Source organism: Caretta caretta, chromosome 22 (assembly GCF_965140235.1).
Source record: "Caretta caretta isolate rCarCar2 chromosome 22, rCarCar1.hap1, whole genome shotgun sequence".
NCBI lineage: Eukaryota > Metazoa > Chordata > Testudines > Cheloniidae > Caretta > Caretta caretta.
Genome location: NC_134227.1, coordinates 21,785,808 through 21,800,115, shown reverse-complemented (window position 1 = coordinate 21,800,115; position 14,308 = coordinate 21,785,808). Strand labels below are relative to the sequence as shown.

The 14,308-nt window shown below is 46.0% G+C and overlaps 1 long non-coding RNA gene across 1 annotated transcript in view; it reads left to right on the top strand.

Moving 5' to 3' along the window:
* Positions 1–12,216, top strand: part of LOC142069802 (uncharacterized) — a 111,819-nt gene extending 99,603 nt beyond the window's left edge. The window contains exon 3 of the long non-coding RNA XR_012665776.1: positions 12,089–12,216. This is a non-coding gene — a long non-coding RNA (uncharacterized LOC142069802). The remainder of the gene's footprint in view (positions 1–12,088) is intronic.
* Positions 12,217–14,308: the final 2,092 nt, after the last annotated feature.

The window sequence follows — 14,308 nt, the reverse complement described above, 5'->3', positions numbered from 1 at the left end:
TGGGCACCCAGCAGCTCAGAAAACCAGCCCATATGTAGCTTGCCCAGAGTTAGTGATCAGTTAGGATCCCACGAGTCCTGACTGCTGGCCTCTGCTCTCCCCACTCAAGCACACTTCCCAGAGCAGATGCCTGAATCTGGCTTCCTCGCTGATGCTAATATCCTCAGGAGGGATTGCTCAGCATCACCCCATGTCTGTTCCTCTTCCTGCATGGCTCGTTCATTTCCAAGCCATGTTTAACTTGACAGGGGTGGCCACCTAGCTGCTCCCCTCGATGATTCATCAGCTCCTCTGTGCTAATGGAAGACATCTTTGCTCACCTCATTTGAAGTCCCGGGCTTCAGAGTTTCAGCAGCCCTGGTCCTTTCCCTCCCTCTAATTTACCACGTACTGCTCACCTCCTCCCCTTGTTCGTGTGGCCACATTTCCTATCTCTAGCCTGGCTCGCTATGATGAATCTGGCCTCTGGGGCACTCTAATTCATGTGGGAAGGATGACCTGGACTTGAGTGAGACTCATTGCATGTCTTTGGACCTACCGTCTCTCCTGGCACCGTAAATCCCCCGCCCTGCCTGACAGGGTCACTGCCTTGGTGCTTTAATTGCACATTAATACCCGGGGAGCACTGGTGATTTTCCTTCCCCTGTTCATTCACGTTCTCATCACTCTGCCTGTCCCCGAGGAGAAAGGCAGCCTCTTGGGGAGCTCAGAGATGTGCCTTCTGTTCCCAGCTCCACCAGCCACTTGCTGTGGGACTGGGAGCAAAGCCACTTATGGCCAACGTTTTCAGACTTGGGTGTCTAAAGTTGAGCATCCAAGTAAAAGTGAAGAGAAGCTTGAGAGTGGGGGGGGGGGAGGGGGGGGAGTTCAGCATCTCTGAAAATCAGGCCAGTTATTTAGGTCTTGTTTACACTGGTGGCCGTTTGCAAGGTACGTGTAGCCGCAGTGAATAGCAGGCTGCGACTGCACTGCAGTGTAACTACATGCAACAGTGACAGGCCCTGGAAGCTCCCCACAGCCAGAGCCTTTCCGTGCTGCAATCCTTCCCTGTGGTGGGGAAAGGCTCCAGCAGCAGGGAGACAACGGGACCGTACACTGCTATTTCTAGGTGCTAATTGGGGCATGTAGAGAGCTGTGTAGGGTACATACCCTAGGTTCTGGTGTCTCTGTGCCCTCCTTGTCTCAGCACTGCCTCATCTGCAGTACTGTTTATACCCCACCAGAGCGGGAGGGGCATGCAGTGTATATACTCTGCATGCCCCTGTAACTGTAGACCTAACCTGATGTGCCTAACTTGAGGCAACTGAGTCTGAAATTGTTGGCCTACACCTTTTGGGTTTGGCCACATTATCCAATCCAGCACAGGCAGGTTCAATCCACATTACGGATTTTAACTGTGTTTTAATGGGTCCCTTGACTCGGTTGCTTTGGTATGCTGACAGGCCCTAAGACACAAAGCAGAGAGTGCAAGGGAATCCTCTGCGCTAGTTTAGGCAGTTGTGACTTGGGCAAACTGGTTTGAATGAGCTTAAGTTTTGTGCGAAACTCAGTTCAGGCTGGAAACCTTTTCTTGAGTTTTGGAAAAACTAAGTCAAAAATTGCTCACCCAGTGAGTCAATCAGGAAAGCAATGTAATGAGAAATTTAGAAATATCAAAGTTGTGGGGTTTGACATGGAGCCATTTTCCAACTTGTGTGAAATTTCCTTTGGTATCTTTTTTTTTTACCAAAATCTTTCCAAGTGTTTTTCCATTTTTTTTTATTTGATGAAAACCTAGTTTTTTAGTAAGAAAATGTAGTTTTGGGAAACAACAAAATGTGTGTCATAATTCTGATAAACATGTTGGTAAAACATTGTGGGAAATTTAGTGAAAACAGAAAAATCCAATGTCAATTTTAGTGAAAAGTTTTTTGTTTTTGAAAAAAGGCCACTTTACATGTGAAAAATGGTGGCTAGGTCCATTTTTTGTTTTTTTTTTTTTCCTTTAAAAACCTGAGGCATTTCCTTGGCTCCTGTCCACTCGAAAAAACACCAGTTAGAAAACAATTTAAACCAGGAATCCCACAAAAATCCTCTCCTTGCAAGATGTCCAACCCCGTTTTGCCAAGCCAGAGGTTGTGGGTTGCTGAGAGTAGCTCAATCTTTGGCTAGTGCTTCTTGTCCAAACTTCTGTCTGATGAGCTGAACCAAAGCCAAACTCAAAATCTTTGGTCAGTTTATCCATTGCTACTAATCTTTTAAATCACTATAAGAATTTAAACTGATCCATGGCTGCCTCTAGGATTTAACAGTTGTATTATGCTGCTTAGTGTGGTCTCAGAACTTCACAGGGCCAGAACTCATAGCCTTCTGCTCTGGAAGCCACGGATCCCTATCACTTGAGACAAATAGGAACCTCTGTTAGCAATAGGGGGCCTTTGGCCCACAGTTGAGCAGCTCTGATTCTATCCTGTGGAGGGCAGTCACATCTCAGACATTATCCAGTTCATTACAGTGTTTTAAAGTTACAGTCAGGTGTATATGGTAGAAGAGCAGGAAATGGTTATTCATGACTCTGTGTGTCATGAATTGTTGGAAGGAGGCCACTACAGTCTTGTGCTAACCCACAAAGAGAACTTGTCGCAAAGATCGTTTCACCCATTGTAATAATTGCTCTGGCTATCATTATTGCTTTTGAATGTCACCTACTTCCTCTCTTAGTCACCATAGATGAAGACCTTTCCAAGGAAATGAAATAAATGATTTACAATGGCCTTATATATTGAATCTCAGAGTCAATATTACCAGGGACTCCTGGCATTATTAGATCAAGGCAACCACACGGGGTTCAAGTGAAATGCAGTGTAATACCTGGGAGTGAAGGTTTGAAACCCCGGGAGCTGACACAATAGAATATTAAACTTGCTTGGCCCCTTGGAGGCAAAAGGATATTGTTGTGACTCCCGTCCCTTAATGAATATTTGCCCACATCATAAAATTTCCCAAGGACTGGTTCAAGTGATCAACTCTGCATAAGAAAGGCCCAGGCTGGACTAGCAGAAGGCACTGCAGAAAGACAGTGTGTCAGTGTGGTGCTGTGAGGAGACAGGACTGGAGTAGCAGTGGGTGCTGCCAGTCAGGACTGAGGTATATTGGCAGAGCTGGTTCAGAAGGCTAGGTCTGGGAAAGCAGGGTCCATGGGCAGACCTGTGGGGTGAAGGAGTCCCAGTGCAGGTTCTGTGCTAGCCTGTCAATCAGGACTGAGAAGCATTGACAGAGTTACACTCTGTAGCTTCACTGAGCAGATCTCGCAGTAGCCAGTGCTGCCAGCCCCCCACTGTGTAGAGCAATCATTTCTCCCACTTGTTTTTTTAAAAAATTAAATGGAAATGAAGAAAATATTCTAAGTCCATTTTTATGCCACTCTAAAAATCGAGTATTTTTTTACATAATTAAAATGAAATAATTATTGTAAAAGTGACACATTTAATACTAATTACATAATTGCTTGCTGGTAGGGTTTCTCCGACTGGGAAACTGATGCTTTGACCTTGAAAAGGCTCCTACTCCTTCATGGTGTGACTGGGGTGGAGAGAAACCAAGAGGAAGAAGTGAAAAAATTGTCTTTCAGGCTTGCTGTTTGGTTTCTCTCTTTCAGGGTAGGAGAAATACACTCTCTCTCTCTACTATATTGCTATCGCTCCTAGGCCACTTAGAGTGTTATAGGTCAAAAACAACACCTTTAAGGAGTCTGTTTATCTATACACACACTCACTCATGTATCTTAAAGGTGTTGTCTATGACCTATAAAGTCCTAACTGACGTGGGCCATATTTAGCTGAAAGGCCCTCTCTCTTCCTTGGACACACTGCCCCAGCTGTGAACAGTAGCAGTGCCCAAGCTAGATGCCCTTCAGATAAAGAGCAGGGGCAGCTGGCAGGGTGTCTCTGTGAACTCGGTTCCCATTTGGATTCACAATGGCCCTAGTTTCTTGGCCTCAAGGACTTGGTGCATTTTTCAGAGCTATGAAGGGTAAGGATGGCCTTTGGTGAGAGATCTTGAAGATGGTAAATGTGTTTCTTATTGATAAGTTCTTGCTGGTGGTGGTGGATTTTGGCAGAAGGAAAAGAGAAGGCAACTGGCAGGGCATTCTTCAAGGGGGCCTAGAGACTTTGGAACTCCATCCCTCCGCAGGGCCAAACTAGCACTCCCTTTAGAGTGTGCTGCAACAACCATCTCTTCTTCTTCACCTGCACGAACATGGATGGTGAGTGTGGCTGGGGGCAGGGAGCCTGGGGGGATTTTGCGGGAGGCTAATTAATTTGCTTCACAGTCATACATTTACTGAGGCTAATCAGCCTGTCGTCTTCCAGGTCATCAGGTTTGTCCTTTTAAAATATTGACATGACATTGGCTTTTTTCCAGTCCCCATTGTTCCAAGAAGCTGGGACTGGATGACAGGGGATGGATCACTTCATAACTGCCCTGTACCGTTCATTCCCTCTGAAGCATCTGGCATAGGCCACTGTTAGAAGACAAAAAGAAAAGGAGTACTTGTGGCACCTTAGAGACTAATACATTTATTTGAGCATAAGCTTTCGTGAGCTACAGCTCACTTCATCGGATGCATTCAGTGGAAAATGAAATTAGAAGACAGGATCCTGGACTAAATGAACCATTGGGCTAACCCAGTCTGGCCGTTCTTATGTTCTCATGTAAGATTTGTTACAAATCAACATTACTGGTTCAGAGAGCTCTTCAGCTAATTCTTTTAATACTCTTGGATGCAAGTTGTCTGGTCCTACAGATTTGCTGCTGAGGGGTCATTTGACTTGATCTTGGGATAGTTGAGCGGGTCTGTTTACTGATATTTTTTTAAAAGTTTGTCCAGGGCATGTGATGGGCACTTGTCATTACAGAGTAGAAAACATGACATAAATGAATAAACCTGTTTACTAATGGTCATAAGGAATGGGGACTAATTGGAGTGGTCTCTTTTATGGTGGATGATGAGCTCTTAATGCAAGGGGGCTCCTTTTTACTGGGTAAGCGTGTGTCTAAATGCATATGTATGTGTGACTACACACACACACACATATTTGATTGATGTGGATTTTCACTCTAATTCAATAACAGGAGTGTCTATTTTTTTGCATGAGGTACTTCTTGAGGCATTTAAAAATACAATTATAAAAATAGACTACTCCAGTAATCCCCACTTCAAACAATGATTATATATCTAGAAGAACCCATAATACCACATAATAATAGGCATGCTAAACACACACAAACCTCTCCATCATGTGTTCTAAATTGAGCACTCATAAATCGCCTTGCTATTTGCATTACAGCACTAAACACCATCATTATTTATCTCCCAAACCTCTGGCCATAAAGAACTAAAATCTTCTCCTCTTTCTTCCTTTGGAAGGATCTTTCTTTTTCCCGATTTATGGAGGTCGAGCAAACAACAGGCCATCTTACAATCTGAGATCTTTTGTGCTTTTCAACTCCTGGAATATTAACTTTTTAGTCATTAGGCTTGCTCTCATAATTTATTTTTTGTAATTTATTAGCAAGTCGAGCTCTCCCAACGGATATACTCTGGGGTCCTCTAATATGTTGTTTCTGAGGATCACATTTAGCCTTTTGACTGCTAGTGAAAACAGGGAAACACAGAATTCTGAATTCAGGATTTGAATTTATTGACCCAGAAGTGTTTCAGAGAAGAAAGTTGTTCTTGGGGCAATGGGATGGGACCCTGGGCAGCTGGGCTCAATTCCCAGCTCCACCACAGACCTCCCACGTGACCTGGGGAAAATCATTTAATCTGTCTGCGTCTGAGTTCCTCAGCAGTAAAATGGAGGTGACACTTCCTTTCTCCCACCATTTCTCTTGTCTAGTTAGATTGTAAACTCTTCAAAGCAAGGACTAAAAAAGATGGAGAAAAGTTGTTCTCTTTTGCCACAGAGGGCAGGACAAGAGGCAATGGGTTCAAACTACAGTACAGCAGATTTAGATTAAATCTCAGGAAAAACTTCCTACCTGTAAGAAGAGTAGGACAATGGAACAGATGCCTCGGGGGGTCATGGAATCTCCTTCACTAGTGGTTTTCAGAAGGAGGCTAGATAATTTAGTTTGATGGTTTAGATGCAACAAATCCTGCATCTTGGCAGGGAGTTAGACTCGATGACCTGTGTGGTCCCTTCTAACCCTATGATTCCATGACTATCTCTGTGTCTGTACAGAACCCAGCACAATGGGGCTCTGATCTTGGTTGGGTCCACTAGATGCTAATGTAATATGAATATTTCTACTAGAGACAGAGAAGTTTTGTGTTTTTTAAAGCCCAAATAGTGGTAATTCTGATCTAAGTCACAGGTTTTCCAGAATACCTCACATCAAAAGGGATTTGTATAAATGGTCCAGAGTTTTGTTCCAACTCTGGGCCTGACTCAGGTCACACTCAAGAATTGCACTAGGATAAAGCCACTGCCATATGCAGAGTCACTCCAGATTCACACCAGGGTAACTCAGACCCCGCTAGCCTTAGACTAGAATTGGGCCTGAGTCACCAACTTTGGGTGGCCTCCAGATAGCTCAGTGGCTTTGTTTTGGGCCCCTTGCTAACATTCTGTTCATGTTTAAGTGTATTAAACTTTAAAAAAAAAAAAACTCCTTTAATTATTCTGTAAAGGTTTATTTCACATTTCCACTGGCTGGGTCACATGACAATCCCCTATAAAATTCAGTCGACTGTGCTGGCTGGTGCAGATTCATTATCTGCGCTGACTGAACCTCCGTTCCAGAAGTGAAAAAAGGCAGGACATGCCTCTTAGGTTTGCAGTCGAGGATTGAAAAGCACTTTTGAAGCCGTGGCGATGCACTGATATAAAAAGCATGTTAATTAACAATGGGAGGCAGAGCGCAGGAGAGGAGTAATTAGCCGATTGGGGTGTGTGTGTGTGTGTATTATAAAAAAATGCTTGTTAGCATATCCAAGCCTGCTCGTGTTAACACTGGATGCGAAGAAGGGAGGAAAGTTTTCCGTCCACCAGATTTACCCACAAAGCAATATCACCCTGGGAGATGGAATCATATGTGACTAAGGGGGAAATATTAACTCCTGAAGGGAAGTTAACTTAGAAAGTGGGTGTCAAAATTCCTGAGCAGCATTGGTCATCGAGAGACATAGTCAGCATTTGGACCACTGGTTCAAATCCAGATCAGACTGGTAGAAATGGTTCTTCCCTTGATGGTGGCATCTTTCAATGTAGGCATGTGGTGGGGCAGTGCCCCACCCCCAAGCAAAACTGGGCTATAACAGGCCAGAGCAGTTGCGTGGAACAGCAGCCAATCAGAGAGGACCTGTGGGGGAGTCAATCAGTGCCGAGTAGAGGGCAGCCAATCGGGGCCAGGCTAGGCCCTATATAAAGGCTGTCCAGGAGAAAAGCAGTCAGTCTCTCCCAGACCTTCAGAGGGGAAGTTCTGTCTCCTGAGCTCAGGAGACTAGCACCTCGGACAGCACAGTGCTGGGCAGGCTTGGGGGAGCAGAGGCGAGCTCCAGCCCAATACCTGTCAAACTGCGGGCCCTGACCAGAAGGGCCTAGAGGGTGCAAGGGGTCAGAGGGGAAGTGACCCAGGGAGGATGGACAGACAAGGGGAGAGAAGGAGGGCGGAGAGGGCCACCACTAGAGGGTTGGGACCTAGAGCAATGGGTGGGCCTGGGTCCCCCTCTTTTACTGCACCTGGCTGTGGAGGAGTGGCTGTGACAGACTGCAACCAGCCCTTGAGCAGAGGGGCTAGACTTTGGGGGTTGTGGTTGGCCATTGGCCATCACGGAAGGGGCAAATTGGAAGACTGCTGCTAACCCCCCCTCCCCCACCTCCCAGGAAGGGGGTGAGACCAGAGTGGTGGGCACTGCTGGAGGACAGTGTCCTGAAGTGGCTGCAGAGTGTCCTGCAGAGGATGCCGCTGAGGACAGAGCTAATTCCCAGATGTGCCAGCGGGAGGCGCTGTGGTGGTGAGTCCAAACCTCATCACAAGGCACTTTCAATCAGTCCCTTGTGCAGAGGAAATTAAAGCAAGAATGCACTAGAGGAGGAGGAAGAGAGGAGGTAAATCCAGCCACAGATGCCTTCGCACCCCTATGGAGAGGAAGAGATCATGCAACCCTCATACAATCTGACTTGGAAATGAGATTTTAATGAGAATGCTCCATAGGAGTGAGGAACCATCACACTTTCACAGAGCTGTCAGCTTCCCACAGAGCTGGAGAGATAGTATCACACAGAGCTTAGAGGAAACCCAGCTCGGAGCTGGGAATGAGAGGCCAGATCCACAGCTGGTGTAAGTCAGTATAACTTCCTCAGAGACAGTGGAGCCAGGTCAGTCTACATGAGCTAGGGCCATAGCCTGACATCTTTATCGAGAAGAGCAAGGGGACAGTGAGGTTGGCCAGAGCTTCTGCAAACATGGATAAATGAACTCTGAACTGGCGTGCCAGTGAAATTGGATAGAATGAGCAGTCTCGGGCCTCTCTGTGTGTGGTGAATTGATGCATTGGGTAGCAAACTTTTTACTGTTAACTGAAGATATTGGCATCATTGACAGCACACGCTGTGTAAGTATTGCTGCCTTCCACATCTCATAGGCTAATGCTGAAGCTTTAAGGAGAGTTTAAAGGAGAGCTCAGACCACGAGACTCACTGCAATTTCCAGTCCTTCCAGGGCAGACGAGAAGCAGCTTTGTGTCCTGCCATAATAATGGGGTTTCTATAAGGAGAGGGGGGAGGTTTTGAGCTGCATTGTGTGTGTTTGGCAGATCAGGACTGAAGCGGCGAGAAACAGCACAGATCCGTGGCGATGCGGCGGGGGGAGGTTTAGGTTGGATATTAGGAAAAACTTTTTCATTAGGAGGCTGGTGAAACACTGGAATGCGTTACCTAGGGAGGTGGTGGAATCTCCTTCCTTAGAAGTTTTTAAGGTCAGGCTTGACAAAGCCCTGGCTGGGATGATTTAATTGGGGATTGGCCCTGCTTCGAGCAGGGGGTTGGACTAGATGACTTCCTGAGGTCCCTTCCAACCCTGATATTCTATGATTCTAGGACAGATATTTGTGAGGCAGGCAGATACTTGTGAAGGAAACAGCCAGGGGTGCTTTGGCCAGAACAAAGGTCTCTTTTCCAAGCTGGAATAGCAAGGGATGGCGCAGGTTAGGCAAGCAGCTGTGACGAGTGACCTCACTGTGATGGCGAATGGATGCAAACATCACTGTCTCTACTTGTGTCTTCTCTCCCCCTCCTCTCTCTGTCCCAGTATGTCAGTTTATTCACCTGTTGTCTCTAGATGCAACATCCCAAGTGCCCTGGGGCAAGGACTTTCTTAGTGTTTGCTTGTACAGCGCCTAGCACAATGGGGTCTGGATCCCTGATTGAGGGGTACCACACTAGAAAGAATATATAATTATGATATTTAGGGCTGGGGGGGGCATTGGAGAGGGTGTGTGGGGAGTCTTCATTATATCTGCCTGCACTGGCCCTGGCTTCAGAGTTGCAGCAGGCCAGATTTTTCAAAAGAGCTCAGCAACCAAAACTGGGGCCAGGTTTTCAAAGGAGCTTAATGTCTTGGGTGCATATTTCATGTTGAGCACTTGCAAATCTGGCCCTGAACTCTTTTGTGCCCCCATCCCAAGGAGCTGAACTGAATAGAGAAGGAGTAGAGAGGGACAGTCTTGTGCACCACTATTAAAGTTCCAAAGCCCACCCTCCCACTCTCCAAAGGGTTCCTGTCATCCTCACAGCAAGCTTTGCCACGTGATGCTCTAGCAGAGATTTTGATAGACTAATTGGGTGATTTAAGCGTAAACCTTTGGAAAAGCCCAAAAAGAGCTGCAGATTATCATTTCGTAATTGAATAAATTATGTTTGTAAGAACAACTTTCAAAGCTTTTGTGTGTTCTCCCCTCCCATGTTCTCGGTGCTGACATTCTCCTCTTACTATTGTCCTGATCCACTGTGCGATGGAGGCAGCCTGAAGACTCCTCCAGGAGTTAGGGGGACATTCAAGGGTCATCATAATCCACAGAGGGGCAGTTTGCTTCTTAGCCATCTCTCCGGGGCCTTTACATTTTCTGTGGCAGATATGCGGCAGTTGCTAGATGAAATCTAGTGAATTGCAATGCTTTGCTCTTGAAATATTGTTCCACTTGCACACCACACGTGCGCACACAGAGCCCTGAGCAACATACAATCGAACCTCAGAGTTATGAACAGATCAGTCAACCACACACCTCATTTGGAACTGGAAGCGCACAATCAGGCAGCAACTGTGCCCCCCCTCCGCAAAAAAAAAAGCGAATACAGTACAAACCCACTAAAAAATAAGGGGAAAGAAGCATTTTTTCTTCTGTCTAGTAAAGTTTCAAAGCTGTATTAAGTCAATGTTCAGTTCTAAACTTTTGAAAGACCAACCATAATGTTTTGTATAGAGTTACAAACATTTCAGAGTTATGAACAACCCCATTCCTGAGGTGCTCGTAGCTCTGAGGTCCTACTGTAAGTTTTGCCAACATAAGTGATGGTGTTGACATGACCTAGCATGATGTTTGTGGCCATCACATTTCTCAGTCTGCTTGCATGTCCTCCCCCTTCTCCCACTCTGGGTCCATCCGGTCTATTTAAATTGTAGGCACTTCAGGGCAGGGACCACCCTTTTTTTTTCCCCTCTGTTTATACAACACCTAGCACAATGAGGCCCTGATCCAGGACTGCAGCTCATGGATATACACTATGGTAATGCAAATGAATAATAATACTGATGGGTTTTGCCAGGCCCGATCAGAGCAAAGTACTATCTAGCCCAGTACTCTGTGTCCGACAGTGACCAGTACCAGATACTTCAGTGGAAACCCTATGCTGGGAAGTTATAGAATAAAGTGCCTCCAAGGACAGTCCTTTCCTAACCCCCGTTAGTAAGAGGTTTTTCCTTCTGCAGGAAGGGGTACAGCCCTTCCTGGATAGTTTTTAACTCTTTCTATTGTAATGCTGGATCCTCTCTTCATCCACATAAAATCGGTTTCTTTTTCTGAATGCTACTAACCTCTCGGTCCTAATGATCTCTTGGGGTGATGAGTTCCATGAGCTCACTGAGCTGCTGTGCAGAAGTACTCTTCTTTTACCACTTTCCAAAGAGCTGTTTTTCAGTTTCATTGAATGGTTCCTCGTTCTAGTTTCTGAGGTGGGGTGAAGGAAAATCTGTGATTTTTTTTTTTTAAAAAAATCCATTCTGAAACAGAATGAGAACAGAAAAATTCAAAATTTTCCATGAAATGAAATGCAAGAAAAAATGTTTCTACTTAATCTAAAAGTTTTGTTCTAATTTGGCTATGCTACATTAATTATAATTAGGTTATAGCAAGGGGGTGTCTACCTCACACAGGTGAACATTAACAGGCATTTGAGAGTCCAGTTAGCTCGCTTAGCTGCATCTGGAGGGTGTGTCGGGTTTGATTTGTTATTAGACTCGGCTGGTGCTGGGGAAACTCTGGCTTCTTCGTAAAAGAAGGAAGGGAAATCTACAGAGGGGTCCAGGAGAGGGAGCCAGGACAGAGGAAACCCGGAGTGAAAAGGGGAATGGCCTGGGAAAGGCAGACTGAAGAAGGCCCCAGGGACGGAATTAATTTCTGTAGTAAGCCCTGGCAAGGCGGCAAGGCACAGAGAGGCAGTCCAGAGGGGTTGATATTCCAGCAGAGAAAGGAGTTCGGAGGACCAAGGGCAAAGCCAGAGGCCTGAGAACCAGAGGAGAGGCTGTGTTAAGCACAGGTTGCAGAGCTGCAGTGCAGCTCAGAGATAGGAACTGGCCCAGGGAAACAGCACCATCTCTGAAGGAGCAAATCTAGCTGCTCAATACAGGGCCCATGGCTGGAACCTAGGACAGAGCCTGGACCTGGCTTCCCCTCCCAACCCTGAGGAAGGGGCGCCCACGCCCAGCGTAAGAACTGAGCCCAAAGTGGGGCTGATGATGGATCAAGGGACAGCCCAAGGGGGAGCAGAAGGACCTTTGGCGTTGGGACGTTTTTGGACTCTGAGTTGTACTTTTGTTACCTTAGGAGGAGAGAGACTTTCAAGTGACCTGGCTGGAGCTCAGGCTACCGTGGGACCAGAGTGAGAGTCACAGGGACCGTGAGAAGAGGAGAGGCTGCTAAGCCACACCCAGACATGGTGGGGCATTGCACAGGTCAGGCAACTCTTCTACTATTCTGTGATATTATATAACAAAAACTGAAAGGAAAAGTTGTTCCAAAACAGAAAATTGGAACATTCCATTCGGACACTGAAATCCTTTTTTCAATTTTTCTTTCAAAATGAAACTTTGTTGAAATTGTTACATTTCCTGTGAAACATTTAGCTTTTGATGAATCAGCATTTTTTGGATGGGAAAAACGTTCTATTGGAAAATTTCTGACTGCCTCGAGTCCGAACCTCCAGCTTAGACCCAGTAGGCTCATTGTGGGAGGCTTTCCATTGGCCTCTGCGGGAGCTGGATAGGGCCTCAACAGCTCAAGTATGATTGTTCAGAGGTGCTGAGCACCCAGGATGCCAGCTGAAGTCAATGCGAGTTGCAAGCACTCAGCACCGCTGAAGTGCAGGCCCCAGGTGCAATTAAAGAGATCTAGCAGAAGGTTTAAAACTAAACAAAAAAGTAAGGCCTGGATGAAGACTAGAAACTGGCTGGTCCTCGGTAATAAACTCTTGCTCACTGCTGTGAGAGCATGCAATGTGCTGTACCTGCTCTGGTGAGTCAAACATTTGGAATATGTCCTTGTAGTACTTCTACCACCATTTCAAAGTAATTCTGAATTGCAAGGCATTTTTGCTGGCTCTACTGTATGCCTGACAATCAAACTATGTGCTAAATCAGTCCACAGCAATCAATGCTTTTCTAATGAATTCTGAATTCCTAATGTCAGGACATTACATTGCCTGTTTATTTTCTCTCTGCCCTTGTCTTATTCCTCCATATTATTCCTATAGGCCGCATAAAATACAGTAGATATATATAATACATAGATTTCCCTTTCCCCTCGGCAGACCTCATTGGAAAAGTTAATGGTGTGTTTCTCAAGTAATTAGAATGATTTAAATGGCCTGGTAAAAGTTCTTTAGACAGGGAAGCACTTCTCACCCTCTGTCATATCTTTGCAAGAACTATGAGTGGGGAAAGAAAGAAATGGGAAAGGAAGGGGAACAGACCCCCAGTGAGGAGATCTGGGATCAGATTGGATGGCAATTAATTATTCATGGCAGTCAGTTCTGCAACTAAAAATCAATTAAAGTAAGTACGTGTGTTGCAGCAATATGCTGCTAGTGGCCCTCTGACCTTTCATCTCAGGGTCTCCGAGCAGTGTCAAATAAAACAGGGCGAGGCAAATGGTTTCCAGGAACATTCGTTCACACTTTAACAGATTTGTTTGGGCTGTGTCCCTTCCCCTTTTGAGGTCACTTTTTGCAACTGTTCTAGGGAGTCCACTGGCAAGAACTTTCATAGAAATGCTGGGGCCTATGTGAACAATGGAGAATATTTACAGGTTGTGACTTTGGAAGTGGTGGGCCAGATCCTCAGCTGGTGTCAATCAGCGTAACACTAATCACTTCACTGGAGCCAGGCCTGTTTTCAGCAGTGGAGGTTTTAGTCCATTGTGTGTCTCGAGCAAAATGTACCATTGGGGATAGTTGTCTTTTTGATCTCTAACACACAAACACACATGTGTGCATGCACAATTAGAATGGACTGTGTTCTGTAAATGCAAGATCATTACAATACTGATAAACACCTTGTTTCCACAAACTTTCATTCGCTGCTCTAGAGCCAGCATCTTCCCCTGCTGTTCCTGCTCACTCACGCCTGTGGCCCAGCTAAGTCTCCCACACCAACTGCAGGGTGCAATTGAAGGGGAACCAGGGTGATCCAGGCCTGGCCAGCTGGATTACTGCTGCTCACAGCACGCAGGGTGGGAACGAAGGTACAGACAAGGATTCAGCTGGTCCAATGGCTGAGTGATGCTGTCCACCAAAAGCACATCACTCCAGTGCCCTGCTCCCTCCATTGGCTCCTTGTGGAATCAGAGGTTGATTTCAAAATCATCGTTAAGGCCTTCCGTATCATTACAAGCTACCTAAGTGGGCCCCATCCCCTTATTAACTGAGCATCTCATGATCTGTAATGTGTTTATCGTCCTTGCAGCCTTGTGAGTAGTGGCAGGGCTGTTATCCTCACTGCACGGGGAGCCGAGGCACAGCGAGGCTCAGTGATTTGCCCACGGTCACAC